This window comes from Tenrec ecaudatus, chromosome 3 (genome assembly GCF_050624435.1).
Source record: "Tenrec ecaudatus isolate mTenEca1 chromosome 3, mTenEca1.hap1, whole genome shotgun sequence".
NCBI classification, from domain to species: domain Eukaryota; kingdom Metazoa; phylum Chordata; class Mammalia; order Afrosoricida; family Tenrecidae; genus Tenrec; species Tenrec ecaudatus.
This window is the reverse complement of record NC_134532.1, coordinates 161,876,115-161,903,369: the sequence shown is the minus strand read 5'-3', so window position 1 is coordinate 161,903,369 and position 27,255 is coordinate 161,876,115. Positions and strand designations below refer to the sequence as shown.

At 36.6% G+C, this 27,255-nt stretch overlaps 1 protein-coding gene across 8 annotated transcripts in view; it reads left to right on the top strand.

Moving 5' to 3' along the window:
- Window positions 1-27,255, top strand: part of ADGRL3 (adhesion G protein-coupled receptor L3) — a 1,168,212-nt gene that overhangs the window by 165,515 nt on the left and 975,442 nt on the right. The window lies entirely within an intron of this gene.

Genomic DNA, 27,255 nt, shown 5'->3' with positions numbered 1-27,255 from the left:
ACATTCCTTGAAGTCTTCTTAAAACTAAATAATTGTTTAGCTTAACTAGTTAAAAAGTTGGCCTTGAGCACTATGTACCTTTCAGAACCATCTATCAGGTATCAAATTGACAGCATCAACTTTAAAGATTAATTAGGAACATTAGTGGTCAGTTCATTTATGTATGTAGTAGAGGAAGAACTCAGAAAATGAAAGTGAGAATTGTTACACAATTTGAAGAATGTGATCGATGTCATTAAATTGTGCCTGTGGAAACTGTGGAGTGGTTTGCTATGTATATTAAAAATAACTACAAAAGGTAATTGAAAAAAAAAACAGTTTAAAACCTATGGAGTAGTTCTACTCCGTAAAGGGACGAAACCATGAATGAAGGTCAACTCAACTCAGGGGCTAAAAAGAACAGAAGTAGGATAGGCAATGCCATTTAATTAGTGGTGTGTTAAAATATGAAACTCAAAAAATGCCCAATTAAAACTATTTCATGTTTGCATTAGCTGGAGCGAATTATATTCACGATGTTGTACAACCATCAGCAACAAACATTTCCATCCCTTTCATTATTCCAAACTTTAAACAAATGACACCCCAGTTTTTTCATTGTCTCTCACCTCTGTAGCTGCTTTGTGTCCATATGAGTTTGCCTATTCTAGGTATCTCTTATGTGTGGAATCATGTCCATGTAGCAGTGTGTGTGGACGGGTTTATTTTTATGGATGGATTACATGTATAATGTCATTTTGCCTATTTGTATTAATATATTTTTTGTGTCACTGGAAGTAGCTATACAGAAAAGGAGCTATACAGAAAAGGCATAGTGGGTTGTCAAGGAAGCATTGGCTTGTAAACCTCAAGGTTAGTGGTTCAAACTATCTGTTCCCATAAATAGTCACAATCTCAGAAACCCTAAAGAGAAGTTTTGCTCTGCCCTATATGGCCACTGCGAGTCAGAATTGACTCAATGACCATGAGTGAATACAAAAAATAACAACCATCATGAATCCTCATATTCCGGGGTTCAATGCTAAAGCATTTTGTCTATTAAGAGAATATGCATGTGGTTTGTCAGACTACAGTTGGCACTTTATGAACTGACTTCATGATTTGAAATTTTTCTTGTCTTACTCTTTCATTGGTATTTCCTGCTTCATGCTTTTCTTTTGTTCACAGTGACGTTGAACTCTACGTACTTTTGTGTACTATTGAATGCCACTTTCTCTTGACTCATAAAGAGCCCTTCTTGGTTTCAAGTTGGGCTGCTGACCACACGTCAGCAGTTTGAAACTGTCATCCGCTTGGTGGGAGAAAGACAGTTATTCCTATTGTGGTAGAGTTCCAGTCTCAGAAACTCACAGGAAACTCACTATCCTGTCTGGCAGGATTGCTATCAGTCAGCATTAAAAAAAAAAAAAATTACTTAAACTCTTTCAGATTCCCTACCTATCTTTCTTTATCCAAATGGATACTACTAATATTTTACTATTCTCCTTTGCCATTTCCTCTTCATAGGAATTCTAATGAGAACTGTGTGCCCCACAATATGGGTCAGTTAGGCCATGATTTTAATTCTATGTAATTACCTGCCATTTTGTGAACGGATGCGATTATCCTGTTGTGGAAGCGTTGTGATTCCTAGCCTCTAGAGTATCAATGAAGTACGACTGAGGCAATTGTGTGAATGATGCAGAGTACAGCTTAAAGCATTAGGTTGTCTCATGAATCAATCTCTTTTGAGCTCTAAAAGAGATTTAGCAAGGGAGCAGAGACAGAGGGAGCTCACTAGAGCCAAGAAAGACCATTGGGGAGCATAGCTTGTGATTCTGGAACCCAGGGTTTCTTTGCTAAGAAGTTGTGGATTGATGCCAAGGTACTAGGGAATCTTCAAGGAACATATAGCCCCCCAGAATTTCAAAGGAGAAAAGAATCTTCTTCCAGAGCTGCCAGAGAGAGAGAGCTTATCCTTAGGAACAGTGCCATGGATTAAATCTTCTAACCTAAACTGCCAGAAAATACATTTGGTTTGTTAAAACCATTCAATTGTGGTATTTCTGATATTGCAGTGCTAGACTGGTTCTCTGAAACTGCAATTCAGAGCACTCTGTTTATGTGGTTCTTCGTCCTAAACACCACATTGAGCTTCAATTTTCGTTTCCTGACTTCTGTTTTCTCTCTTTGCTGTAAGGCCCCAGAAGACTCAAGGCTGTGCTTATTTCAACTGGTAAAAACACTACAGGGTAGTTTTCTATTATGTACATTCATTGACTGTAGGAAGTGATGGTTATATATTTAGTGATGATGGTATTATTGTAAGAATTTTGAGAGATATATTTGAGGTTGTTGTCTTCATTCCAATTCAAGCCATTCAAACATCAGATTGTTGTTGATAATCGTTAACAAGTGACAGTTTTAAAATCTTAGAATATCTCCTTCACAAAACATATATTTAGAAATATTCATTATAGATTTCTAAGTTTATATTCAACTTTGATAGTAGACATGGTTTTTCTTGAAAGAAATCATTTATTTTTGTTGTAGTGAAGCAATTTATATGCATACAATTCAGTGGTGCCAGGCTACCACTACCAAATGTTTGTTCAAAGATTTCTGTGTTAGTCTGTGTAGACCAGAGAAGCAAATTCATACACACACACACACACACACACACACACACACACACACACACAAGAGGTTTATATACAAGAGCAATTGAATATTGAGAAAACATCGCAGTACAGTCCAGATCAAATCCATAAGTCCGATATGAGTCCATGCCAATCTATAAAGTCTTCTACAGACTCACGAAACATATGAAATGACGCTGAATGCAGGAAGATCACAGGCCAGTGGGTGGAAAGTCTTGTGGATCCAGTGACAGTGGAAGCCTCTCAGCACTGGCAGGGGTCTCTAGGTGGCTCCTCCTCCTCAGGGCACTAGGGTAGTTCTACATGTCTTGTCAGCTGGAATGTCTCCCAGGTCGTAAGCCTGTGCTCTGCTTCCAGGGAGCTATTGATATCTTTACCATCTCCAAATGAGGTCATCAAGCTGTGAACTGATTGACAGGCTATACTCCACCCCTTCACTCTTAAATCTCAAAGTGACAACAGATTAAATAACTACCCCAATTTCTCTGAATAATGCAGACATTAAAGGAACAATCAAAGAGAATGTTCCATTCATTTGGCTATTGGAGTCATCGCTTTTGAGAATCACGAAGGGTGGGTGAATGATCAAAATCATTGCCCTGATATAATCTTCAAACCAATAATATTCCCCTGAAATCTTCTTAGACATTGCCTCTCACTCTTTCTCTTTTTAATAATGCTATTTTTATTTTATTTTTTGGGGGGTTCAAATTTACTCCTAATTGATCAAAACAAGAACAAAAAGCCATGTGCTTTAAATAAGAAATTCAATTTAATTTAGAAGATCACATGCATTTTCAAGAACTAATAGCAATTAACATTCTTGGATATGGCCGAATACTTTGAAATTTATTAGTGTGTTGATTTTTTTCAGTGCCATAAATTGGTTTAAAACAAATCATAGCTTGACTATATCATAAGAACAAAGGCTTTATTGGACCTATGTTATGATTTAGAATGCTAACATTTGTAATTCAAAAACCACAAGAACTGACTAATTGATGGAATAACCAAGAACCTGGTTTAAATGAACTTAAAATTTTTACATTTGTAAAAAATTACCCTGTATTTTCAGGTATATTACCCATAATTCTAAACAGCTTTAACACACTATTTTGTAAATGTTATAAAATCATGTCCACTGATATTCCCCTGTTTTTATGTGATCTAAGGGGGCATAATAGCGCACAGTGAAAAGTTAGCTGTTTTTGAACACACACAAATGCTCTGAGGCTGGCGAAACACATTTGGAGCTTAGGGCTCATGTAGAGAGTAAACGTTTTGAGAATGATGATGGCAATGTATACAAATGTCCTTGACACAATGGATGGATGGATGGATGGATTCTGATAAAAAGCTGTATGAGTCCTCAATAAAATGATAAAAATCAAACAACATCAACAACAACAAAAATGCTTTGCACGTAAAAGACCTGGCAATCTCCTTCCATAAAGAGTACCGTCTAAGAAACCCTAGGGCTGCAGTCCTAACGCTTGACTTTCTCTAAGTCAGAATCACCTTCTTGGCACCTACCACAGTCGCAATAGACATAACCCAAGGAGTAGCATGAACGTCAGTATTGCTCATTCATTGTTCTAGGTTAATCAGGAAGGGAACAATTGAAGACATACCCTGTGGTGAAGAGCTAAAAATTACTTGTAGTTAATTAAAAAATAATATTTGCTATAAAATAAAAGTAAACATAAGATCGGATACTAATCCCTTCACTTTAAACTCTTAAAATATGTCTTTCAAATAGGCCTTTAAGAGAGACTGTAGAATATATGTTTTTGAAATTCACTTCAGTTATATTTGTGAGAGCTTTGTGAGGAATTTTCTACTCATCAAATTGAATTTAGAAAGAGGGTGATAAGTCCAATAGAATAAATAAGGGCAAAACATAGTGTTAAATTGGATTCTACTATATTATTGAATAATATTTTCCTAAATTCATATGTTAAGTAGACTATTTACTTCCTCACCAAACATAAAAGAATGATGATCGAAATTCATATAAATTGAATTCATAGCACTATCCAATGAAGCACATTTTCAAATTAATTACTTTTATGAAAAAAAGAAAGTAGGATGATTCTTGCTTGTCCTTGAGACAGGTTGTTTAAAATAGTAGAACTTGTATAATAAAGCTAATAAGATGCTGAATGAATTACCATTATCAGTTTTTTGTTGGAAGAGAAGGTACTTATGAAAATGAAGATGCATATGTGGGTGTGGGGGAAAGGCCAGCCCCCACAACTAATGGCCTTTTTGATAGGAGCAATTGTGTGGTTAATATAGATAAAGATTAGAGTCCTAGAGAACACGAGAGATAGAAGTGAGAGAGAAATAATGGAGTCAGACACGTTTCATGGCAGTATGCTATCCTCATCCCTGCTTGGTGGTCCATGTGGAGATAGGGGGAAGGGATGGAGGACAAGGGGAAAGGGAACAGGGAAGCAAGGCCAGGAGAGGAGAGGGGGAACCCAGGAGAGGCCAAGAAGGAATCTCTATTGCTAACCCAGGCCTATATACCTTTGGGTGGAGTGCAAGCCCACTGATTACAGATAAAGACATATGTAACAGGAAGGGGTTGCACTATAGGTTATACAGCAATGAGAGGGGGGCAATCTATGGATAAACACATAATAGGAAGAGGAGGGGTTGGGGGTATACATGTGACAAGAAGGGCAGGTCTTAGAGTCAGGATGGCAGCCTAACTGGATGTCACTGAGCTGGTTTGACCTGTTCTCTGGATCTCCATAGAAACCATAACAGTAGGGTGTGAACCCCACCTACAGGACCAGCCTAATGGCTGCAAGTCCTTAGGGAGAAGTAGTCCATTGTCCTTAACAATAGGGAGCAGGCCCTACAAGTGGAGGGACCAGACAGTAGTCTGGCTACTGACTACCTTCAGTGAAGTAACTTGACAATCATTTACCATTAGCTGCAATCAGTGTCCCAAGTCTAACATATATTTGGGAGAGAGGACTTGGGAGAAATCTTTCTGTTTCCCACATGTGGGAAATTTGGATTTGGGTGTATGAGATGGAGGCTTTCTACTTTCTCCGAGGAATACCCAGAATAGCAGTTCTGAATGCATAACATTCCATTCTGCTTTCCTCTTAAAATTATTCCATTTTTAAGAACTAACATGACTATTTACGATTATCCCTGTAATGAGAAATCACAGCATGCATCTTGAAAATGGTTCCACTTCATCTTTTCTCATTGATCTCCTTGTGCAATTATAAATGCATGAGTGTGGTGTATGGCTATTCAGGTCAAATTCTCTTTCAAGACTGATATTCCTGTTATACAGTTTATCTACCTATTAACATCCTGAAATGTCAAAAGCTTCATTTTTCAAGAGGAGAATGTCAGTTTCTTTTTACTTCAAGCAATTTAGCCAGCACCGAAAGCAAGAGCTTTGACAGCAGTCATCAGTGCAAAGACTGGCTGATGATTTGAGGACATAAGAATAAGGTTTCAAATCTATAACAAGATGCCCACAGTGTATGTTTCTAGGGAAATACATGAAATATGATGGGAAAATGAAAGAATCCAAAAGATCAGTGCATGCATGAAAAGACCGATTCCAAAATTTTACTTTCTGATTAAAATACCTTCATTCTTCCAATTATTTTTTTAAGGTTTTCAATGAATTAATGGTTGCATTTAGATATTTAAAACTGTGATGCCATAGTTAAAATAAAGGCTTTTGTTAATTAAAACAACAACAACAAAAATAAAAAACAGAATTGCTCTGGGTGGCTCAGAGCTTTCTCACTGTGCATTTCCCCCCTAGGCAAGCATCAAGTAAGTAACTCACTCTGAGTTAGTGCACTGAGTGCCCTGAATTAGTGACTCCCCAGTGGTGTCACCTGGGAAGTTTCTGTCACAGTGAATTTTTTTTGAAAAGTGGTTTACTTGAACCTTGTTTTTTTGTGATGGCTGATTTCAGAGAACAGCATGTGCCCGTGAAATTTTGCTTCCTGCTTGGGAAAATGCCGCAGAAATTGTTGTGATGTTGAACACAGCTTACAAAGACAGTGCTATGGGAAAAACTCAAGTTTTTGAGATGTTTTCTCATTTCAAAAAACATGAAATGTTGATTGAGGACAAACATGTTCTAGACTCACACCAACTTCCCAAGTGGGAAAAAATGTTGATTCCTAGTGCATTTGGAGTTCATCCCACTACGTCAGACTGCTAATCAAGCTTTCAATGTAGAGGATCTGAAAAGAGTACGTAACAGTGTGCAACAAAATAAGGCCTAATTTGTGGCAGACGGGACTGGTCTTGCCACCACGACAGTGCACCTGGTCATGAAGCCCTCTCAGTGTGCCAATTTTGGGCAAAAAACAGCTTGCTTCTCTTGCTTCACATACCTTACTCTCCTGATGTAGCTCTGTGCGACTTCTTTTTGGTTCTGTGAATGAAGTGGGATATGAAAGGACGTCAATTTGACCATATAGAAGAGGTAAATTAAAAAACGAGGGAGGTGCTTTAACCATCCAAACAAATAGGTTTAAAAAATGTTTCCAAGAATAAAATCTCACATTTGACAAATGTATTAAGTGTAATGGAGAGTACTTTGAAGGTGATAAGGTTGTTTTGTAAAAAAACAAAAAAACATTTAAATACATAGCTTTTGGGGAAAAAATTCCAGGTTTGGGTTTTTTTTTGAGTACCCCTTTGGATGTTGAAAATATGTTTGATCGAGAGCAAAGGCTATGTATGTGCCAATGATATAACGCGTATACGAGCATGTAAGCTGACCAGCATATCTGCCGAGGCACCTATTTTACCACAAAAACTGCATTAAAAATGTACCGAATTCCCTGTGTTGCAGGCTCTTATCTTTAACAGTGTGCATATTCTGTCTAATCTGATTTGTAAGGTATAATTGAGGTCATGATAAATAACCCACTCAGAGTCAACAATGAGAGTAGACATACCAAGAGGATTAGGGGTGCATGGGGGACAGAATGCTATGCTCCTCTCCCAGGGGAATGGACAATGAAAAAGTGGGTGAGAGGCGATGGAGGATGATGTAAGATATGAAAATAATAATCTATAACTTATCAAGGGGTTGTTAGGGAGGGTGGGGGAGAGAGGGGGAGGAAATAGGGAGCTGATATCAGGGGCTCAAGTGGGAAGAGAATGCTTTGAAAATGATGATGGCAGCATGTGTACAAATGTGCTTGACACACTGAATGAATGTGTGGATTGTGATAACAGATGTAAGTGCCCCCAATAAAAGTATTTTAAAAAAAGAACAGAAAGAGAAGGGTGTTAGTAAAAGAGTAATGGAGAAGAGACGTTGCAGCCTCTACCCATGTAAAATGTCATTTAAGATGTAAATACAAACACAGTGTATGTATGTATATATTGTAATTAGAGCTGTATGAGCCCCTAATAAAATGATTTAAAAAATGGTGCTGAAAAACGGCTTATACTCAAGTATATAAGGTAATATGTAGTATATATAAATATAACTTTTTCCATGACATTTTGTTATGTTGTCTGTAAGTAATATGTAACATAGAAAATGCATGATAAATAGCACTGAAATTACTTTTACAATACTTTGTATTGGGCTGCTTACTGCTACTTCATGGTTAGTAGTTCAAAACCACCAGCCCCTTTGCAGGAAAAAGTTGAGGCTGTCTACTCCGATAAAGCATTCCAGTCTGGAAACCCACAGGGTCAATTCTATCCTGAATTTTAAGGGTCCCCATAAGTCAGAATTGACTCCAAAGCAGTGAGTGTGCATTAGTACTTGGACCAGTCAACGATTACACAAGCCACTCAATGGCCTATTTTTTGAGTTACCAGTCAAATCGGAACAATCAAATGCCCTTCCAATCTGTCTGAACACATTCATGTTGAGGGAGAAAAATTGCGGTGCTTTTTTCTTTTCCATTGTAAAAATGAGTTAGACCTGAGAAATGATTTCTGTGGTATCTACACTCCATATGGATAGAACGTATCCAGTGTGCTGACGCTTCGTATTTCAGGAGAGTCCTTGCACTGCTGTGACGCCTATGTAAGCCGTTCCCTGTAATGCCTTTTCTTTGTAGGCCTTTGCAGTTTTGAGATGGTCTGGGAAGGTCTTCTCTGGTGAGGGTTTCCCCTCGAAAGGCAAAGACCATGGAGGCTAACAGGGTTGGGGGTTTGTTTTGCTTGTTTTGCTCAGCGTGTAAGTGTGCAGGGAAGTGTGGGGGTGGGAAGCAGGCACATTATGGCTTTCTCTTTATCCGTTTGTTGGTCCTCTGTCAGCCTGCCAGCTCCCTCTGTGGGATAACTGCTCTTTGGCTAATAATCTGCCCACATCCCTGGCGGCTGCACTCCCAGCACCCATTCTGCTGTGGAACTCCCTTACGACTGGGTTTTGAATGCAAAGCTTCATGATATCTGAGCATAAACAGTGTGCCCAGTCACAGAGGCCTCCTTTGTATTTCTTAGTTCTTATAATCCTCCCCCACCTCTCTTCTTTTAGCAACTTTGAAGAGATTTTCTGGAAATAGGAAAGAAAATACATGCAGTTACCATTCTGTTCCGTACTTTCCTAATTTAATGTTTAAGTGGGGGATGGGACGGGTTATCTTCTCATTTTAAACCTGCTTATCCCCCCCCCCCCCCTTAGACTGAAATGTGCTAAATTTGAATCTACGTTTTTACCTGTGGAGGTGGTGGTGGATTGGCCTTTGTTTTCTTGCAGGTACCTTTCCTGGCAGGTTGCCACGTTGAGTATTCCTGGCATGTGCTCTAGAAGTGCTGCTGGGATCCGGGTGAACTCTGTCCACAGCAGTCCTGTAGCGTCTTAACCCTGAACTCTTCCCTGAGGAAGATGTTACTCTGACCTCTGTATGCTTACGTGCTCTGAGTTTTGCTCCCCCCCCCCTTTTTCCCTTTGGTCTGTGGGAGTTTTGAGAGTAAGCTTTAATGATGGAATCTTCCGTTGCAGTTAAGTGACAATTACAAATTAAACAGGGCGGGTTCATTTCCTTCCCTCCACACCCTACGCAGTTACTTCAGAGACAGAAGTAGAGCTTTAAATTAAGAAGAAAAGGCACACAATCGGGAAACTACAACAGCGCTAGCACCCTTACTTTGCCTTAGATTGTTCCCTCCTCGAGGCCTTGGCTCGGCTTTAGGAGGGCCAAAATGCTACTCCCCTCTCTCTTGTACTTTCCCAGCGTTTGTTTTTGTGGAAATCTTTGATTTAGGTGAGGAGGTATGTACATTATTTTTGTATGTCATAAGCATAAACTGATATTTAAAGTGTCATATCAAAATGTATTGAAAGTAAAAAATTTATGGAACGCTAGGCATGTGCAATAATTTACCTGCACTTTCCCATTTAACTGATGAACTTCTATACATTATGGCCATGGAAATCAATTATTCTTTTTTACATGATTTGGCTTCTCACACACACATCAATTCATATTTATAATATCTTGGTTGTTCATATAGAACACTGACCCACATAAATAGTTATACAGACTCTTACTTGTTTTACATATTATTAATTTTTAATAAATAAAAAAATAAAAATAGCAATGTCTGATAGCATTTTAAAAACTACAGATGGGTATAAAACCGATTCTAGGTCTTTTAGCTATTGGAATTAAATGTAAGAGAGACATGGGGCGCGTGGGCGGGGGGGAAGAGGATGTAAAAAAAATAAATGTAAGAGAAATTAAAAATGTTCCTTGTTACACAGAGGTCTCTTCAACATTGATATTCAATACATGGTAAAGTAGTATTTTAAGAACTTCTAGGGTAATACAGAATGGAAGAAACATTTTTCTATTTTTTATACTTGTAGATAGCTTTCAATGTTAGCTTTTACATGATTCCCTGGTATGCGTGCACATATGTGTCTCTATGTTTGAGGACCAGAGATCAAATGCCATCATTTGTGCAGCTAGCGTTGTAAACATCATTTGTTCATCAAGTTAACGTGTGTAACATTATTTCTAAATTAGAGGATCAGGAAACTAACATTGAATAACCAAGTGAAATTCGATGTGCCCAGGAAATGCACATGTTAATAGAGTGTGCATCATCACAGTCTTCTGACATAGTTTGGGTAAGCAAAAGGTATTAGAAAATGTATTTTACATTAGCTAGAGCTTATAAAGTAACTCTGTTTCCATGTGTCAACTGACTTACCTCATGTTCATCTCATGTTTTCAAACACAACATAATTCCTAATCCATGGCACAGCTATTGTTTTTAAGTATTAATGGCAGTATAGAGAAGACTTATTAAATTCTCCTTTGTTCCAATGTGAGGTATTTAAAGGCATTTCAGTCAGGCTTCCTTTAGAAGTGATTGAACCAAAATAAGTTTTAGATGGCTTGCTACACTTTGATCAGTATATTTAACTTCTTAGTACTTCTCTTCAACAGTAATAAGAATAGTCCGAACCGATAGTCTTACTCACAGTCGCTGCTCATGGGAGCGGCAGGCAAGAGGTAAAAAGACATGCTGCATTAGGTAAATCTACTGCACAAGACTTCTTTCGAGTATTGAAATGCGAGGATGATACTTTGAGGACTAAAGTACACCTGTTCAAAGCCATGGTATTTTTGAATGCATCATATTCATGTCAAAGTTTTGGATAAGGACAAAGAAAAATCAATGCCTTTGAGTTGTGGTGCTGGAGAAGGCTATTAAAAATATCATGGACTGCTGATCTTGGAAGAAATGCAGCCAGAGTGCTCCTTAGAGGTACGGAAGGAGAGACTTTTCCTTGCATACTTTGTACATGTTGTCAGGAGACATAAGTCCCTGGAGAAAGCCATCATGTTGGTAAAGTTGGGGGAGGGCGGCAACAAAAAAGAGGAAGACCTTCCATTAGATTGATTGGCTCAGGGACTACAACAATGGGCTCAAGCGTGGGAACAGTTTCAAGGCTGGTGAGGCATCTGACAATGGTTTGTTCTTCGGTGCTTGAAATCGCTGTGGCACCCGACAACTACGACTCATAGATTTAATTGCATGCTTGATAAAACATGGTCACCTATGTTGTCATGAAAACACAGCCCTTAGCACAATAATTCACATATATTGAAAACAAACAAACTCACTGCCATTGAGTTGATTCTGACCTATAGAGATCCTACAGGACAGAGTGGAACTCCCTTGTGCATCTCTCAGATGGAAATATCTGTGGGAGCAGAAGCCTTGCTTCATGATGAACACACTCTGCCACCATGGGTTCTATCTGATGTCCTAAAGCTTAATGAGGAGAAGAGATAGTTCTGTTGAGCAAACATATACTATCTCCAGAATTTTTAAATGTGTACATAGGTATAATTTTGATTTTCTTGGATGCTTTTTTTAACTCAATAGTGCAGTATTGTTGTTGTTAGAAGTTGTTGAACTAGTTCTGACGCCCAGCAACTCTATATACAATACAGGGAGATCCTGCTTTGTCCTTTCCAGACACATCCTCCCAGTGTGCTGGAGTTCTTTACTGAGCCATGACGTCAGTCTGTCTTATTAAGTATCTTCCCCCATTTCACTTACTCCCTACTTTTCAATCCCGATGCCTTCAGAATGAGCTCTGCTAATGACATCCCCAAAGTATGTGAGATGTAGTCTTGTCAGGAGCATTCTGCCCGCTCTTCCTCCAACAATGATTTGTTTCTTCTGCAAATCCAATATTATTCGTCCACCATAATTTAAAAGCCTATGTGCTTTTTCAGTCTTCTTACCTCATTTTCCAAATTTCACATGCATAGTAGGTGTTTTAAAATACAAGGGCTGGGCTAGATGTACCTTAGTCCTCAAAGCAATTTTTATCTTTTTTAATATTTTAAAAGGGGTCATTTGCACAATGCAACAAGTTCTTGATTTTTTAAACTGCCTCTTCCAAGGGACTTGATTGCGGTACCAAGTAAGTGAAAGTTTTGTTGTCATCATTTCTTTCCCTCTTGATTACGATGTCGTTTATACATTCAGTTGCTAAGATAAAATTTATGAAGAAGAACAGGGTTGTTAAAAAGGTCAGAAAGAAAGAAATACCAAGATGGAAGTCAGAAAAAACTCGGGAGCTTACTATCTAGCGTGGAGTAGCTGAGGGGAATGGAGGAAATGAACTCAAGAAGCTTAACCGTTGATTTGAAAGTGAGTTCAAGGAGAAATCTCACATGCAAACACCTGGCTTGAAAATTAAATACTCTGAGCACATATTTCTCCAGCTGGAAGAAATAAAGAAAAAAAATTCAATACTTGAATGTGGTACTAGTTTATTTTATTCTGTGGGTGACCATACAGATTTTTAAGTAAACACTTGGATCCACTCTGTGTTTTATAAACTGTTGAAGATACATGCAGGATAATGAATGAGAATAATGAATGAGCTGACATTAGATATGGTTAAGTTAGAAATAGAATACACATTTTCTAGACTTACTGAATAATAATTTATAGATGGATTACTAACTCACAGAATTTGACTTCAACATCATTGAAAAGCACCCATTTAGTAATAGAATGCAAGAGACAGCATGCTCATTTAAAATAGTCATGTAATGTGAACTTTCTATCATCCTAAAAATATGGAATTTTTTTCTTTAGATTTTGTTTTAGCACCAACATATACTACACCAATATATTAACGGTTTTGTAACTACAAGTGTCTTGTCCTGGGTAGGTTAACATAAATTGGCAAAGATTGTTCTGTAGGTTGGCAGTGGTTTTGCATGATGATGAGGCCCCAGGGGGCTATCTTATGCCCCTTGGTCCTTAAGTTTGTAGCACTGACGTGTTTTGCATCTAGTCTGCTGCCAGCTGGATTATGCTCCAAGGAGGTATTCTGGGAATTCTTCACCAAGCAGGGAGAAATAGCCCATTTGGTCACAATAACTGAGAGACAACACTAGCTGGAATCGCTGGTTAGGATAAATCTTTTCAGCAGTTCCTGGCTACTGTAGGAAGCAAAAAGCAAAGCCAGATGGTGTATCTAAGTCTGCTCTTATTCTCTCCTTACTTAAAGTAGTCCATCGAAATATTCAGGATGGGGACTGACAACTGCAATATACTGATTAGATTTGTGTTTTAGACACGGCAAGCCTTAGAGGTGATAATCCTCCCACCTGGACAACAATGATATTCTTCTCTAGGGAATGAATCTTCTCTCTTGAAGTCCAACAGCATTATTGCTTACCAGCGGGGAACCGCCCGACATCGCCATGTTAGACACCAACGCCAAATGCCATCTTCCCACTGGATCCTTTTGCACCTTTTTGTTGCCACTATATCTCGCATGCTTCTTTCCATGGTGGTATCAACTTTGGGAGGCAGGCCAATGGCATCATAGTTCCAGTAACATAAAATTCAATAAAAGTTGAAAGAATGAGCATATCATTGTAATACCTCATGGGTCATGTATACTTTTAATATGGTATTCATGGTCATGAGTAAACAAATGTTGCTATGGTGCCACATGCCTAAGTACACGGATGCTTATTAAATTGTTAGAGGTTCAAAACAATTAACAGCTCCTTGGGTGTATATGTTATTCTGCTTCAATAAATATTTATTTTTTGGAGATTCTTGACAATTATCCCACCACTTATTGGTCAGGTTGTCATTCTGTGGTGACTTAGGGAGGTGGTAGTCTCTCATACAGAGTTGCTATCCATTAGAATCTGCTCAATGATAATTCTCTCTTAAAGCATTTAGCTTATTCTAGAATACTACATATCTTTTAGGTATCTGTTCTTAAATTTCTCCTTTAAAGATCTTTTGTCAAATTGGCTTTTCATTAGTATTTCGCAACAGTGATTATAATAAATAACAGTATACGAAGAAGCAGCAAACATTCTAGGGTTCTATTTTTAATTAAAACACAAAATTGTGTTCATCCTTCTTATGCTGTGTGTTGCATACTGATGGATTTAATGGTGATCCCCTAGCTTCTGAGTCTGTTCCTCCAAATCCCTTTATCTCAGTACAGCAAGGGATTTGAGTAGCTTCTTTTGTTGCTATTACTTCTCTCATACTCATGGTTTTTTACGTGATATCTTGGTATTTTGCAACTTCGGCTACCTGGCTTCATCATCAACTTATTTGCCTAACTTCCTCTAGTAAATGGGCATCTTTTCCATTATTATCCCAAGCCTCTTCATTATCAGAGGCGAGTTTTCAACTTTCAAAACTGATTCTAGCTTTCTGATTCAGTCTGTTTTTTTTTTTTCAGCTTATGTTCTAGATCTCTTCATATCATTAATATTCTTAATATATTAATTTTCTTCCTTATCAGTGTTAGATTACATAATTTTTTTACCACTTTGAAAATATTCTCAAGTAATCTGTTATTAGCCCCCCAGGGCAAGCTGGTCTCCAGTTTGCTTTTTGCTGGCTAGAAATATAACTGTGGCAACTTAATTCAACAACCTAGTCAATATAAATTCTGATGTGGAGGCTAGCTCATCATCTTCTGAAATATAAGAGATACTAAGCCAGGATGTAATAGGAAAAAAGAGCTTCATAGTTCACTAAGTTTGGAAAATGGCATGTTATTTCTTCTTAAAAATTGACATTATAGTAGTGTCTTAAAGCCTCCTAGAATGTCTCTGTTGTTGTTAGCTGCCATGTAGTTCTCTCCTCTGTTGTTACCATGCTTACTTCATGTGTAGAACTTGGGTTCAATTTGAACAGGCTTTGGCAAATGCTGGGACAAATGTCCTTTACACTCTTTTTAATCTTTAATTTCATGATTCTATAACTGTTTGCGCTTATTTGGTCACTTAGAATCCTGGGATAGGTACTCTTCAGTGTCTCCGTAATTCTGTAGGATGTATTTATGCTATATATCACACACAAATAAAATAATGCATTGACAGCCGTCTTACTGTGAGAAGCATTATTCTGATATCAGCGGTATTTTATATGTTATCCAAGAGAGAACCAAAAACAATTCCTATGATTTATAACTACAGTGTAGCAGGGTAATTCATATTTCATTGTCTTCATCCAGTGAAAACGAAAGTTTTTTAATCCCTTCAAAGTTACTTGAATGATATTTTTTGTAAATGCATTTATATATATATATATATATATATATATATATATATATGAATTGCCAACAGTTGCTTTACATAATTTAGTGATTCTGATTGGTTGCTTGCCTAAGATCAAGTTAAACAGAGCCTTGCAAGTAAAGGATTGTAAAGTTCAAAGGCAATGCAAACTTGATTAACAAAAGTCAGAGTAAGAGACTAATTGTAATTCTGCAGCATGTGAAATCTTGAATAGTATTCCCTAAAGGGTCAGCCCAAAGTCCTTTCTATATCCACTATTCCTTTGAAACTAATTTTCAAATTTAGATATTTCCTGGCATCATGAAAATCCAGAAAACTATAAGACTTAAGAAAAAATAGTTTGTTTTTTAAGTTGAAATGAGATGACGTTGATGAGAAAAATAGTTGAGTCTCTCCTGGTCATAAAGTAATAAAGAGATTTAGGCTTTATTTGTGTTAACTATATTGTATGATATGAAAATTAAAGTTTATTGTATGGACTTTTTCGGTTTGGATTTCATTATCTTGAATTTTAATTTTGATTAGATTTCTAAATTGGACTACTTTCATATATTAAGTTAGCCTATTAAGTACCTCATGCCAGTGTTATTAGTTACACATTTTAAATAATTATGTTAGTTTTTATAAATATGGGATATAATTTCCCAAGAGCTTAGCAAAAATAATAAATTAGTACTTAGATATTTTTCTAGCTTTAATGATTAAATGATTGCTTTAATAGTATAATTTTTCAACTCTACATAATTAATGACTCTGAGTAAGCAATTAAATTATGTTTAATTTTGATAACTGTTATGATTAAATAATTACATATTTTGTTATTTCTAAAAATTAATTGTTTTATGGGGTGTGAAGTTGATTGAGTTCTTCATATGATTTATTGATTTTTGTTTCTTAGGAAACATTCTCTACATCAAACAAAAAGATTTAAATGTAAAACTCATAATATTTCAGAGACAAAAATGAAAATTTGGTCTCTGTTAAGAACAGTGTTAACTGATTTAACGATTCTACTTAAAACATGATCATCATTGAGGCTTCTAGAAGGGAATTATTAATGACTGACAATTTTCTGCTTCTAAATGTTTAACACTTTAACTTGATATCAAATCAATAATACAGTGTTTAACAATTTAATTGATATCAAAGAGAATGTCTCCAAAATGTCTAATGGTAGGTATTTGATAGTAAATTATTAGTATCTTTTAGAAAAAAAATTTCAAATGAAAAAATTCTCTAATGACTGTTAAATATATAGGATTTTTATGAGTTAAAGAACAAGAAATTTATGTTATAATAGGATCTTAGCTCAAGAAAATACCCAAGTGATTATTGTGTTTAAACAACCTGGCTTAGGAATGACCTGGATTAAGGAAAAGACTGAAAGATTTCTATTCACTTAAACACTCTGATCAAGAACTTTCTGTATGCACATCACTCCCTTGACGACTCAGCTCAAAGAACTTGTGGTCTCCACAGATGCCCTTGTTGCTTATGTCATTGATTTGAAGCCTGAACTACCTTGTGGGAACCCTATGTACAATGAAACAAAACAATGCTGGGTCCTGGACACCCTCAAAATTCTTGTTTTGCAGCCCGTTGTTGTCGCCACTGTTTCAATCTATTTTTAGTGTCTCTTTGAGTTTCGCTCACATTCTGAATATAAGACCTTTCCCAGTGCCCGATGCCTCTTGACATCATGCCTGACGCACGGGAAGCAAATTTTTGCCATCCTTGCTTCCAAGGAACATTCTGACTCGATTTCTTTCAAGACAGATTTATGAATGTTTGGCAGTCCTTAGTACTTTGAATATTTTTCACCAGCACCATAATTCAAATTCATGAATTCATCTCAAATCTTTTTAAAGAACTGTCTTGCTTTCATACGCATGTGTGTGGATTGAAAATATTACAGCTTGGTCAGGCACAAGTTAGTTGTCAAAGTGACAACTTGACTCTGTCATACTTTAAAGGGGTGTTTTGCTGATTTGCCTAACGCAATGTGTCATTTGACTTCTTGTCTGCTGTTCCATGATAGTTGATTATGAAACCAAATAAAATGAAACCTCTGCATTGAAACTTCAAACTTTTCTTCATTTATCACAAAGTTGTTTATTGATCCAGTTGTGAGGATTTTATATTTTCTGTATATTGAAGTATAATCCGTACAGCACACTATGTACCTTTATCTTTATTGGTGATTGCTTCCCCAGTTACCTTTACTTTCATTAAGAAATCGTGTACTTTTCAATCATACAGGTGCTTGGAATACGAGGTTTGTATCTCATTGCCCTTGCATCCATTTCAACTCATGGCATCACACTGGGAGTTTGCAATTTGTTCATTTTAATATGACGAAACTGTTATGGCGCCCTTACAAGGAACCCAATGTCAGTGTGTATTGCATCAACTCCAATGGATTCACTCTGAGTATACTTGGCAGTTTTTAGTTCCAGTTACACAGGAAAACAAATCCAGAAACTGGTAAACATCTTAAAGTGAGAAAGCTTAACCATGTTATGTAAGTATATAGTAAAGGATAATTTAGCTTGTGGAAGAAAATGCATAGGAGACATGATAGCATTAGGTAGAAGGTTACAGATTCCATAATACATGTTCATACCAGTCTATACCCTCCTAGAAATGTCCAAGATACTTGGGAGACAAAATGCAACTTTCCAAGGATCCCACGTTTCATGTAGTGAGTCTGCATAAAGAACCTTGAGCATCCTCTAGTGCGCGACCTTTCCTAGATTGAAAATGACCAGAGTTGTTTTAAATTCTTTATGTGCTTTCCATTATACCTAAATGAAAATTTCCAACTTTAGGGTGATAAAAATGAGATAGTTACATATTTAATTTTTTTCTACCACCCATCAGGGAGATAGGTTAACGTTGATCTCACCTAGTAATGGAGTTAAATACATACAGCTATGTAGGAAGGCGCTTGAACTCTTTCAGGCCAGCGTTAAAGAATAATAGAACCTATTGTGTTATTAACACTTTGTTCTGGTTTTCAGTGTATAATCTACAGTTAGTTGGAAAGGTAAATTTAACAGTACTTTTAACAGTGTAATGAATGCAGCAAACGGAAGAATATATGCTTATGTTCAATCAAAGACATATGCACAATCAAGAGAAAATACAGACTCAATTCAAGTGAAGGTATCTGTCACAAATGCTTTGCTTCTTGTTAAATCAGGGACTTGAAGATAATGGATATACTGTGAAATAAATGTTCAAGTGTGAGACTGATCCAAATCAGAATCAAAATGAGCGTTAGTAATTTAATCCACGGTATTTTTTCCACATTAACCCTTATTTTATACACATGGTGTATAATGTACATTTATTTTATTATATTTAAAAAGAAAGCCTCAGATACTTGTTTTAAAAAGTGAGAAATATATATTTTTACCAAAAATTAGCTATTTTCACACTTTTCTCATTTTGAAAAAGAAAATAGTATTTGATAGTTAACCTGGTAATTAATTTACATCTTTCAGATTATTTCTTATCATCATTGGTGATCCAGGTGGCTTTTTAATAGTTTTATTGACATATAATTCACATTGCACACAATTCAGTTCTGTAAACATATTTAAAAAGCTGTCTGATCACCACCACCGGCAATTTTACAACAATCTCTTCATTCTTGCCCTCATGATTATGAGCTATTCCGCTCTAATCTCCAATGCTATAACCCTAAGAAACTAATCAACAAGTTACTTTCTTTATAGATTTACCTCTCCTGGCTTTCAAATACACAAAATTACAGAAAACAAACAAGACAAAATGTAACAACAGCAACAACAAAATAAAGCAAAAAAACACCAAGTGAGAACAAAACAGAAAATATTAAATACTAGAACAAATTTAAAAATCAGTCAAAAAGAAGATTAAATAAGATGTCAAATGTTAACCTAATTATATTTATATTAGTGTACCTTTCAGTGCACTTTATCTGATAAGGCTATTCACATTCCTTGTCAAAGGTCAGAGGAAATTTTTAGGAGACCCTGAACATAGATTGAGGGCTTTCACTGTCATTCATGTGGCGGTTGCTGTTGTAACCATCCAGTTGGTTTCAATCCACGATCTTTACACATCACACTGAAAAACTGACAGGCCCTGCAACAGCCTCGCAATTTTTCTTATGCTTGAGTCCAGTGCAGCAGCTCCTGTGCCAGCCCATCTTCTGTGGACCTTCCCTTTTTTCATGTCCCCTCTACTTGACCAAGCATGAAAAGATCACTGATTACCCAGAGCCTCGGCAAATGGCTTCTCAGATATAAGCTCTGATTCTGTTCCCTCGCCCAATAGTGGGTTTTATTATTTACAGATCTTAGTTCACACAGGCTGGTGTACTTTTTTGCTGTGAATGGCTACTTGTTTTAAAACAAGCCTTTAAGAGCCCAGATGCTATTATCTCTGGTAGCTGAGCATAACCTGCTTTTCCCACAATTCTTTGCTATAGCACCAATATCTCTCCAGTGACCAATTCATGAGGGCAAATATTGAATAGAGCCATGTCATAAGATCTACCTGTTCTTAGATTAGAGCTAAGATTAAGTGATTCAATGTGAGCAAAATCCATTCATATATAGGTGGTTTATATAGATCCTTGGTGTGCTTTAGAGACACCCTTAGCATTTTCTCAGGGGGGTCGGGGAGGGGTATTTGTAATTCTGTGGAAAAGTAAAAAACTCACTACCATCGAGTCTGGGACTCATAGTGACTATATAGGACAGCTAGCCCTGTGGGTTTCCAAGTCTGTAACTAACTCTTTGCAAGAGTAAAATGCTCAGGCTTTCTCTGAATTTAACCAATGGTATAGAATTAAAACATTGTTTAGAAAAGGAAAGTATTCAAATACATGGCAACCTTTTAGACTAAAATACAGGGATTTTTGGCTCATACAGATTAAAAACGTAGGTGATTGGACACACTTTATTTAAGCTTACTTTTAAATATTTCTCGTTTTAAACAGGAAAGTATCTTCATGGTTTTAGTACTTTTCTTAATTTTTAATAATATATTACTGAATATATACAAGCTATTACAAACTAAGAAGAAACTAAATTAAACACTAAAACAAAAGTACGGAAAGTTTCATTTCAATATGCACATACTAATGTTTATAGTTTAAATGATCATAATAATAATTTTATGTAGTCTTTATTTTGAATATTTAAGCCATACTTTGAAATTACTAGAATAGTAATTTTGAATGTGTATTAAGATATAACTTTTTGTCAAATAAATTCACAGGGTTCTTTTTAGTAGCTTGATATTAATCTAACATGAGTGCTTCAATGAGATCATGTCATAACTGTATTTTATTATTACAAAGCATAGTGAGGAAAAATATGATATTCAAACAAGTATCCTGTAGTGCTTCCAGAATAAATGTATATTCTTCAAATACATTACCAGGACTTATATTCTTTGGAATGTGCATGCGTAATTTGCAAATTAAACTTTTACAAGATGGAATTAAGGGTATTTAATGGGTGCAAATAAATTTTTACAATGCAGAAAGCTTGGATGTGAGTCAAAGGTCTCTTCGAAAGTATGAAATATGGAAGACATAATCATGAATTTAAATACCTTAGTAAATCATGACTGCGCCATTACACTAGGCATTGTTTCATCAACTGGAAGACCTGGCAATCTGATAAATTTGCCTTTTAATCTTCAGTGGTTAATTTTTAAAAATAAATGATTTCTCTGTCTTACTGTAGTGGTTAGTCTTCTCTGCCCTAAGGAATGTGAAAGCCTACATGCTAAAATTGCAAACCACATCTACGCTGAAAATATTGCTAAGAGATTAAAACTGTTGTTCTAACCAATCCTTGTCATATTTTAAACTGGGCTTTTAGTGGTGGAGAAGTTCAGAAGGAAGATGCTTAATATACACACGTGTAATTTAACTACCTCAAAATATTTTTCTTCTTTTGGTAAATAAGGAAGAGTTTATGGTTGAACGATATATAAATAAAGGTTTTGTTTGATAATTATTCATTACCATGTGTAAAATTGGCAGCACTTTTAAAAGTGTAGCAATAAGTTTTGAATTTTGTATAAGTAGCAACACTAGGTTATGAGTACATGTTTATGTTTTACATTTGGGAGATGTGAGCTATCCATCTGTGGCTTCTTTCATCTGAGGTTTTTGACGTTCGGGTGATGCAAATCCAGAGCATATTTAAAGGACCTTTTCTCTTGAGAACAATACCAGGAGCCTTAGAGCCTAATGGAGAAGAGCCCCGATTGCTCCATACTTGACATGTTAGGCTGCTAAACACAATGTCAGCAGTTTGGAAGCTCCTCATCTCTGTGGGAGAAAGCTGTGGCTCTCGACTCCCCTAAAGATTTATAATCCTGTAGACCTACAGGGCAAGTTCTACTCTGCCCTATAGGGTTTCTGTCTACCTGACAGCAGTGAGTTAGGCCATAATGATTTACAAGTGAAGCTGCTAAATACACCACAGGGTCGGCAGTTCAAATACACCAGCTTCTTTGCACAAGCAAGCGAGGATCTCTGTTGTCTTAAAGGCATGTTATTGTTAGGTGCTGGAACCAAATCATAGGGACCACGTGTATGACGGAACAAAACACCACTCAGTCCTACACCATCCTCACAATTGTTGTTATGCATGCTGGTTATGAAGGAATCCTGTTGGCATAGTGGTTACACATTGGGCTGCTAAGCACAAAGTCAGCAGTTCAAAACCACCAGCCACTCCCGAGGAGAAAGCAACCATTTCTTTTCCTATAAAGAGCTCCAGTCTCAGAAGCTCCAATCCTCTAGCGTCGCTGTGAGGCAGAATGCACTTGAAGTGTGGTGAGATGGTTTTGGTCCTTGTTGTTTTTAAAATATACAACCTTGGATACCCTGCGAAGCCTTCTCTCAATGTGTTGAAAACTCGCTCCCTCAGACTCTGTGGCCGTTCTTCTCTGTTCCTTATAGGATAAATATGGAAGAACAATTTATAGTTTTACATTTAGTTCTTGCATTTTTATGAGTTCCTACAGAAAATAACACATAGCAAAAATAAGCCATGTGTTTTTTTAGGTGTGCATCCCTGTTTCTTAATGCTACACCATCAATCTTTGTGTAAAGCTCATATAAAACATGCTGTCACTTTATAAATATTGTTAATGTGTAGTCAATTCATGCATCTTGTAGAAGGCTATAACTTCTTACATCCTTTATCATTTATAAAATAGCTCATTTTGAGTAAGTATAAAAGGATGCCAGTGATAAACGCCTGGGTTTATTTCAAACTTAAAAAAAAAATCAGTGGGCAACTACGGACAAGTTCTCTCAATAATATACTTGTCTTAATCTCAATAGATTAGCTTATCAGAGGGTCTCTGCTGCTCCATTCTACGCAGAGAAAGTGATAGTGACTGTTCTATGGGATTCCAAAGGAATATTCTAGACATATTTTCTCCAAGGACAAAGGATGATCATGGAGGCTTAGTGAGCTTTGAGAGGGAAAACGGAAACATTTTGAAGAACATGGAAACTGCATTGGTGAGAAAAAGGCCAGGAATGTTGCCCTTTGGAATGTTCCCCACTGCAGCAACGTGACTGCTTAATCTTCTAAGATAGAGGGGTTCCTCCTCTGAGAACTCTGTTGGGAAAACTTAACCCATGCAACCGACATCCCCAATCTTGTGCCTTAATAAGACTTGTTCTTTCTAAAGCTCAAAAGGAAAATCATTTGTGTCCCTACAGAGTGCCCCAAACTATTGTTCTGAAATTGTATAACTGGAAAAGCACAGAATTATTTGGGGAGGTGTTAGAGAGCGAAAAACACCACGTTAAGCAGTGTATAGAAAGGGGATATGTGGAGAAATTTTTTCCCCGCACTTTCATGTTTCTGCTTAATAAATGCTTCTGTGATTTGCTTCCATTATTTTTGGGCTTCTATTTGAATCAGTGCCTGTCTCAATAATTCATGGTGCGGATGAGTGAAGTAATGTGTAACAAATACAAGTTTCTTTGTATAAAATAAACACTCCACAAGAATAAAGTAGATGGTACAGATTTCTATAAAACTGGGTTCTACAACACTTTGTTTTCTGCAGTGCTTGTCCCAAATACCTAAAATTGTGGCTCGCCATCGTGAAATTTGTTAAATGAGTGAATGGGTGACTATTTCAAAAGGGTGTTTTCACATCACACCTTGCAACTTCGGGTTTGGGAGTTAGCCATGTATGGATTATTATTCACTTAGTGAAGTATTCTATGAGTATTAGAAACCAGACACTGATGTTTTTAGGGTACTGTATTTTAGTTATTTATATAGTTCATTAATCTCATAAATACATGTCGAGCATTTAACGGGAAATATTTTTGTTGTTGTAAGGATGCTTGAGATGGAGGTCAGATTGCAAACAAGAAAAGAAGCTAAAACATGATCTCAATTGTGGTTAAGTGCTATCGAGTTGGACCCTAAGTCCTACAGAATGAAACACTGACTGGTTACACCATCCTCAACATTGTTCTCATGTTTGAGCTTCTTGTTACAAAAACTGTGTCAATCCATCTTGTCCAGGGCGTTCCTCTTTTGTGATGTCCCTCCACTTTCCCAAGCATGAAATCCTCCATGGACTGATCTGCTGACCACACGTCCAAAAGTCTGTGAGAAGACGGCTTGTTATCTGAGCCTCTACGAGTATTCTGCTGTAATCCTTCCGTGACAGATTTGTTGGTTCTTTTGTCAATTCAAGGTACCTTCAATAGTCTTCACCAGTACCGTCATTCAAACTAATTGATACCAGTTTGAGAATTTAATTCATGAGTCCATGAACCCAAATTTATAATATTTTCAAATAACTTAATATAGCCGGAATTGTAACTTGAATATTTGAGTTCTTAGTTTAGTAATAATTATGAAATGGAATGTAATTATTTGACAAAGTATTTGCCCTTCTAAATTTCTGGAGTATTTTCTTCCTGTCTAGGCAAATCTGCTATTTTTCCATCATCTAACCAATCTGACTCATTTTGACCTTGTACGAGAGTTCAGAGTTGAATTTCCTTGTAGAATTTCTTAGGCTGTAATTTTTATGGGAGAAAATTACAGGTATTTTCCTACAGAGTCTCCTGTGCATTCCAATTGCTGACCTTTAAGTTAGTCACCAGATGCTTAACATATTGTTCTATGAGGCATCAATCTTGTTTTTAGATGTGCTTAAGTTGGTTGCTTCCAACTTCCAATGACCACATATGCAACAGAAGAACTGCCCATTCCTGTACTATCTGAAAAATTGTTGTTTGAATACATTGTTAAAGTCTCTATATCAATCACTCTTCTTAAATGCGCTCTTCTTTTTCAGTGATCTTCTCCGAATCCTTCTCTAAGGACTGATTGTCTTGATAATATGTCCAAAGTACAGGCAAAAAAAGGAAAATGTATTTACACTTTAATAATCACTGTCTTGGCATAAGTTAAAAGTTAACAATGATGTTGTGTTCTTTGTGTTTTTCCTAATGACTACTTTACCACATGCAGTCACTTCATGGTATGAGTGATAGATTATAAATTGAGTATATTTAATGCCTTTGTTTCCCAGGCTTGCATCTGAACATGATCAGAGAGGAATTGAATCTCGCTGTCTAATTGGGCTTAGACCAAAACTAAATCCCAAGGGGAGAAACTTTTTTGGCATAGCTACTGTTGTTCAGTAAAGCAGATCCTAGGAAAGACTGCACCTTTTAGGACGCCTGGTCCATAGTGGAACTTCCCAGGAGTTTGTTGCTACTCCGGACGAAGTTACTCTTGTTGTTGAAGTTGTCCATTATTTGTGCTATTTTAAAAACTTACTTGTAATCAAACAAGTCTATACATTTATTTGTGAGTGTGTGTGTGTATATGTATGAGGGTGTGCGTTCATGTCTGTACATCTACATGTGGGGCTAGTTGTGTTCTGTGATAAATTGTCACTCTCCATGTGTGAGATGGCTGCCTTGAGGTGGATGCTTGCTAGTGGCTATGATGATGAGCAGGTTGCAACATGTACTCCAGACAGAGAGAGCCTAGGAAAAAAGGTCTGGAGATCTATCTAATTCTGAAAAGACACCAGCTGAGAGGGAGTTTGGGTGCACTAGCATAGGTGGGGTGGCTGGAGGGCATTTGCCAAGCGTCAGAGGCTACCTTGAGTGCAGTTAAAACCAGCAACAGAGACATATGACCCCCAAACAGACCAAACTCATTGCCATCCGTTCTATTTCAACTCAAAGCAAACCTACAGGAAAAGGTAGCACTGTCTCTTTTAAGACTATAACCTTTTAATGGTGATAGCAAGGCTCTTCATTTTCCCATGGAGCAACGTGTAGTTTCAAACTCCTGACCTTGTGGTTAGTGACCCAACATTTAGGAGGGTTTAAAAAAGTTTTGGGGAAAGTGAAATCGAAAGGATGTAATTTTTGATAAACTTCTGATGTTACATTCTCCAATTTTTACATTGTATGTTTTATTTTAATGCATTACGTTTGTGTTATGAGTTGTATCTATGGGTAAGTGCTCAAGAGTCCATTTAGTTTTTTAGATTTAGTCAGATCTGGGTTAAAAGAGAATCTTGTAAAATGACCCTAAATGTGTTCACTATTTCCTCTCAAAGGATGAAGTATATGTTTTAATTGTAGCAATATTTTTCAAATAATTTTCATATATAGAATAAATGAAAAACAGTGCTACAAAAACTTAAAAACTCTTATTAATAAACAAAAATATCAAAATCTAAAGTTCTTGTTTCTAGACATATCCTGAAAACAGTGATTCCATCTTTCTCACCTTTTCCTGGAGAATTCTTCACTCTTTGCACCATTGTCTAAGTGGCAATAGAAGCTTTCCTGAAGGGCTCAAATTATGTTCTCTTTCAGTATCCTTTGAGTTTAGAGAACAAAAAGATCCTTGCAGGGGCACAATCATAGAACAACTCATGCTACCTTCAAAGAATGAATAGGTGCACTGTTGAGAAAGAAAACAATTCTTCAGTATAAATGTCTTGGGCTTTTACTTGCTGATGCAATTTTCTAGTTTTCCTAAAAGTTAATAACAACTCCCCGTGATCATTCCGTAGTTTTCTTGAAAATGTATCCAGAAAGATTGTTCCAACTCATAGCAATCCCATGTACACAAGAAAGAAAACTACTGCCTAGGTGTGAACCCTCCTCAGAATTGTTCCTGTGTTTTAGAACATTGTTGGAGCCACTGGGCCAACCCTTATGGTTGCATTTGGTCCTCTTTTGCTCTGATGACTTGTTTTTTTAAAGAATACATCTTTGAAAAATTTTGAGAAGTATTTGTATTTATATTAATAAATAGTATACAAAATGTTATATATCAAAAATTCTACAACATATGCTTGAGATAAAATAGTGGGAAACACATAGGAAAGACCCAATGTATTTTATTTTAATTTTAAAATGACATGATTGTATGAGATGGGCCATTTTAAATGAAAAGACAATTAATAGCACGTTTGAATGTAGGATGTGAACCTGGATTAGAGCCCCGATGAACAAATTA